Genomic DNA, 6,000 nt, shown 5'->3' on the forward strand with positions numbered 1-6,000 from the left:
CACTGGGGAGGAGCGTTGCGTGACGACACTAAAAACGGCTGTGTAGCAGACTAGGGTTTTCCCGACGGCCATTTCAAAATCGAAAATGGTTATCACGAAATTCCGTCCGAAAAACAAATGCTCCCTTTGCAGCCTTTGAAATAGCAAATCGTTCGATGGCAGGGCATTTCGAATTCTAAAAGAAACCTAACTTGGAGTTTGTAATTAGTCGAGAAAAGGTTGAAAATCATGTGTTTATCAAAGACAAATAAGGGAACGATAAAATAATCAGATATGCATAACAGCATTGTACATTGTATATATCGAAAATGAAAGTCACCCAGATTATCACGAACTTCCGTCTGCCAAACAAATGCTCCCTTTAAAATAGCGAATCGTTCGATGGCGGGGCATTTCGAATTCTAAAGGAAATTTAACTTGGAGTGTGTAATTAGTCGAGAAAAGGTTGAAAAGTATGTGTTTATCAAAAACAAATAAGGGAACGATAAAATACAAGTCAGACATGCACTGTGTACTTGGCAGTCGACACACTTTATAAAAAGACATATAAATCGCTTTCATTGATCCAAAACCTTGTCTTTCGGAGACAGTCAAGTTTACTGATCAACTTACCTCATGGTGAAGTAGAATAGTCTTCCTGGAACGTAAGTAAATTACGGAAATTCAAAGTAATTTTCGCACGCTAAGCCGCGTCAGAGAAACCGTGGCACGGCGGAGAGGAAGACGAGGAAGCTATTCGCTATAAATAACACCTTACGTAATGGAAGACTGGGCGGAGTGGTGTAGCGGGAGAAGCGGGGGAGGGGTTCTCAACCATAACGTTAGTCTGTAGGATCGAATAATGGGTAACCTCAGGGTAATCGGCTCCTGGTAACCTGCGATCAGGCGTTTCTTTTTTTTTTTTTTTTTTTAATAATCTCAGGGTAAATAATGGGTCGCGACTACAGTGGAACCCCGCCTTACGGTCAACTCGTTATTACGCCCTCCCCCCTTTTCTTTTTGCCGCCTGGCAAAACGGCCATACATTTTTCCTGTAAAAAAACTCCTCGTTAATACAGTAACACGTTAATACGGTCATCTTTTTTTTTACCCATTGGTGACAGTATTACCGGGGTTCCACTGTTTATAACTATTGAGGTTTTGTGTGATAAAGGTGGGTTACACTGCATTTTGAAGCTGTCTTTTCTATTGTCTGGTCTATCCTTTCCTTAACTTTCTTTCAGAAATTAGATAGCGCCATTGAAAAGAATCGCAGCTCTCAATGCAGGACGCATGCTTTTGCGGCCCAGCCTACTCCCTCATAAGCCATGTAAGATGTGCCTCACGGTATGGTTTTTGCGTCGTTTCGGTCTGAAAACGGGTATAGACTTTGCCCATTTTGGTTTGGAATCGAGTATGGTTTTCGAGGTCGGTATGAACGTATTCTCCGTTTCAATTTTAAAAGAGTAATAGGACTTGTTTTTTTTGGCGTTCTAATCTAACAAGTAATGATGACGTAATTTTTGGCTATGTGTGTCTGAACACGGGTACAGATTTTAGAGGCCAGGGGCCCGTTTTTCGTAAGGCACGGAAACTTTTCGGGCCCAAAGAAAAATTTAAAATCTAAAAACTGCTGAATACTAGCACGATTCCTAGTCTCATTCTATTATTTTCAAAATTGTTGTATTTTTGGCCTTGAATGTAAACGCGGCAAACAGCTTTCCGGGCTCGAAGAGTTGCCGAGACTTCCGAAAAACAGGCCCCCGCTGTGAGAACGGGTGTGGAAAATGACCTTTTTTGGTCTGAGATAGGGTGAGGATTTGGGGAACCAGGCGGCACACCCCTACGAAGAATTCACGGGAGTACACCTCCGCCCCGGGTTTTGCGGCATATATCCAGCGGTTTCTACAATTTGTCACGCTACAGCCTCGTTTCCACGACTTTGTAGTGACGTCACGTACGTGTTGTCACGCTGACTTTCTCTGTGCAAGTCGCCTCCAGGACAACAAATGAGCAGCAAAATTATTTTTACGATTTTTACCTTCACAAGTGCATCGGCCTTACATTATATCGTCTCACTGATTTTTTCTGTGGTAGTGTGTAGTTCTGGCTGTTTCCAGGGACCTCCTCTGCCTAACAAACCATTTATAACGGTATAGAACACACCTACGGATCGATGTGAACCAGAGTGGAACGTCTCTTTAGATCTGAGTGCTTTTGACATCGTGGTGAACAAAGACCAGAAGTGGTGTGGAGAATACATGGTTATATTCTACGACACACAACTTGGATTGTATCCGTATTTGGACAGCAATGGAAAAGCTTTCAACGGTGGTCTACCTCAGGTAGTGGACTTGTTATTGTAGTAGAGTAACTCTAGGGTGTAGCTAGGGTGTAGGGTTGTTTTTTTGGCTTGCAACTACGTGACAACGTGACAACGGAAAATTTGAGAAAAAAAAAAAGAAAGAAATGAAAGGTTAAGATACAAGCGGTGGGAAACGTTTTTGTTATTCGTCGACCAACATGGCAGTCATGAAGTCAGCTGCAAATTTGCAGCAGCTAAAATTGACAATTCATTAATTTCACTAAAAGAAGAAGGCGAGGTTACTACGCACTAAGCTTTTCCCTTTGCAGCTCTACCACCTGGTTAGCTTAGTTGGGAGAGTAGCCTGCAGCTAGTGCAGGCATATTTTGGAACGGCAAAAGCTACTTGTTTTATGTTCTTATTGTTGTAGCCACAATCTTTGATTTTATGACAGAGGAAGATTGGGGAGAGCAGAAAAAGTATCCTTAGGGTAGGTGCTATGGAACCTCTGGGAGCAAAAACATTTGCGCATGCAAAGAAAATACCTTCACTACAGGCTATTGGGAGAGCATTAGTCTGCCAATCGGGAGGTCGCGGGTTTAAACCACTCAGGGTCTTTAAATAACTGAGAAGAAAGTGCTGCCCTTGTAATGACATCTGCAAACTGTTAGACTTTCTTCAGATTAGGACGAAAAACCATAGTTCCAGTCTCAAGGCACTTTCATTTATCTGGTTCGTGTGGGATGTAAAAGAACCCACACCACTGTTTGAAAAGAGTGAGGGGACATAGACTCTGGGGGGGTGACTAACCTTACCTGGACTAGGTTATCTGTAAGGAGAGATCTTAATATAGCAATTCCTCCTTTAGGAGTCGCAATGGCTACCTGTAAATAGTGTAACTGTATGTATGTGCCAACTTTAAGGTACACAATGGCCATATTTTTTTTCTTTTTATGTGATAGCTTGAAAATCTTACAGCACACTTAATAAAAGTACAGCAAGATGTAGCAAATGTCATTCCTGATAATGAATTTCAAGGTATTGGTGTGATATGACTGGGAATTCTGGAGACCTGTGTTTGACAGAAACTGGGATGAACTCTCCATCTATGGGTCTGTCAGAATTTTGTTTTGTCTTTAATAGTTGAACACTTTGATTGTTGAGCCTCTGTATTGGATATTTCCAAAGTAATCGAAGTTGCGACAATTGCTGTTGATGAAGCAAAGATCTTAGGGATTAAAGCACCGATCACATTGCTATTCCAATCAAGACTGGTAAAAAATCTGCCCAAAAATATTATTGTGCTGCACGATCAGAGTTTTTGCTTTGCTTACTAAAACTGTTGCTTTCTTGATTTTCTTGTTTCCATCGTTGTTGTGGTTGCACTATAAAAGCTCACCAGTAGCATTACCATGCAAAATATATTATTGATATTATCAAATATTTCACCTGAAAAACTGTTTATATAATGGAAAGCACGTGACAGAATTGGCATCCGCAGGTACCCATTTTCAGGGGCTCATTAAGGGTATTCTACATGTCTAATATTAATCTAAGATAGACTTGGTTGTGTTTCTCTTCAGTGAAGAATTTCAATAATAATATGGCAATTTGTCCAATTCACGTTTGCCAGTTTGTTTTCACAAAATCAGAGAAGGTGAAGATTAATTTGAATTTTTGGTGTTGTTGAGATCTTGTTACTGCAACACCTAATTCCAGCTCCTTGCGTGAGACCAACTTGCAAGCCTTAAATGAATAATTTATATAGAACTTTATGAAAGATTGATTGATTGAATGAATGATTGATTTATTTATCTAAAATCAGAATCAATCATTCAAAATCAAACTCATTCATACAATCAATTGATTCAATGGAATGAATTAATGAATGAATGAAAAGAAAGAAAATAATTATTTAACGAACAAATTTGTCCTTGTTAATTCTGGGGTTGGGTATGAGCATGCAGGCACTAGCACTTAAAGTGCCCATTACCTAAAATTTTTTATTTTCTTATCTGAAACTCAGTACCTTATTAAAATAACTTCTGCGAAAAAAATTTTGCTATTTGAACAAAACCCGATTTTTTTACAATTTTTTGAAAACGTTCAAATTTGCCGCCATTTTACACACCATTCATCTTAGTCTTCTCTCGGAGTATGACGTACTTTAAGGAACACGTGACCTTATCAACAGGAAAACATTAAGAGTTCCGATAGGTTTTTCTTTTTCAGAAAAACTTTCTTCTTACGAAGACATTGTGTTTCAATCCTTACTTGAAATTTATCTTTTTCGTGTACAGCTGGTGAAGGCAAGGTAATGCGAGTTCCTTAATTTACCTCACATGACGTCATATGTGAGCTTGCTAGTTTGCATGATCAGCGGCGCGAGTGTACCACAAAAATGTAGACTTCAAAAAATTGTAAAAAAATCGGCTTTTGTTCAAATCGGAAATTTTTTTCGCAGAAGTTATTTTAATAAGGTATAGTTTCAGATAAGAAAATAAAAAATTTTAGGTGATGGGCACTTTAAGTGATGCAAAATGATAAACAAAATTGATTATTAATTTTTTCAATTTATAGGAACAAGTCTATGGAACTGGTCAAACAGAGACACCCTTTGTGGCCAGATAGTTTAGTTGAAGACATAGCTAGAGTAGAGTTTGAAACAGCAGCCCGAGAATTCATGGAAGAAACTTTGGTGCTTGTTTAGAAACTTCGCCAAAAGTCCTTGTGGGGATTTTATGGATTTCCAAATTGTTACAATGAAAAAGATGCTGGCACATTGCTTGTCAAGTACACGCTTCTGGAAAGCTTTAGATTCGCTTAGAAGTTGGATGGAAGTCCCATTCCTGTGTTCCCATTTGTTCGAATAACATATGCAGTATCTCAGGTCTACCTCTATGTGGTAAGTCAATTAATATTTATCCTCAGCAGTATCTAGTGAGGTTACGTAAATGCCTTCGGGAAACAAATAATTTAAATCAAACATAATGGTGTTAAGACCCCAACTGGCCTAAGGCAAACCAGCTGGCTACATTGTGTTTACAAGAATGGTAGAGGATTTGAACTCAGGACGACCAACAGGTGCAAATCCACACCAGTTTTCACAGTTCTGTGGAAATCGGTCAGATTTTTCATAACAAATATATTTTTAATAATAATAGAACTTTTCAAGTTGAAATCTGGAAAATGGTCTGGACAAATGTTCTCTTTTTCCAATTTCTGAGCATTAGATGCTCCCTCAATAAATCAGAAACCCGGGAAAGGGAACTTATTCCACACAAAATTCCTGGTGTTATATTCCCCCGGCCTCCCCTAGAAGCTTGCTTCCTCGGCCCCTCATTAATAGGAAATCGGCCAGTATTTATCCTAGATCCGTGCCTGACCAATTAGGAACAAATTTAGCTAGTGGTCTTGGAGGGACTTGAACTTGGGGCGTCCGAATTACAAGTCCAGCAATTTAATATCATGCTGCCTCCCAATTAATTTGGAAGAAGGAGAAATTTTACACCAGAAAGCTCACAAAAAATTTCGAGAGCCCGCAGGTGAAAATTAGACTGCAAGCAGTTGTCCTTCTTTCCTCAGAGTCACCCGCGGTGAACAAAAAGGTAAAATAATGCCCTTACATTCTACCATGTCTCAAAAGAAAAATATTAAGAGACTGCTCGCAGTTTACATAAAGGTGAAAATTGAATGCACGACCCTCCCCTCCAAGC

At 39.4% G+C, this 6,000-nt stretch overlaps 1 pseudogene; it reads left to right on the plus strand.

The window, feature by feature from the left end:
* Nucleotides 1-1,966: 1,966 nt before the first annotated feature.
* LOC140929601 (hyaluronidase-1-like) overlaps nt 1,967-6,000 on the plus strand; it is a 5,268-nt pseudogene continuing 1,234 nt past the window's right edge.

This window comes from Porites lutea, chromosome 3, assembly GCF_958299795.1.
Source record: "Porites lutea chromosome 3, jaPorLute2.1, whole genome shotgun sequence".
Classification (NCBI taxonomy): domain Eukaryota; kingdom Metazoa; phylum Cnidaria; class Anthozoa; order Scleractinia; family Poritidae; genus Porites; species Porites lutea.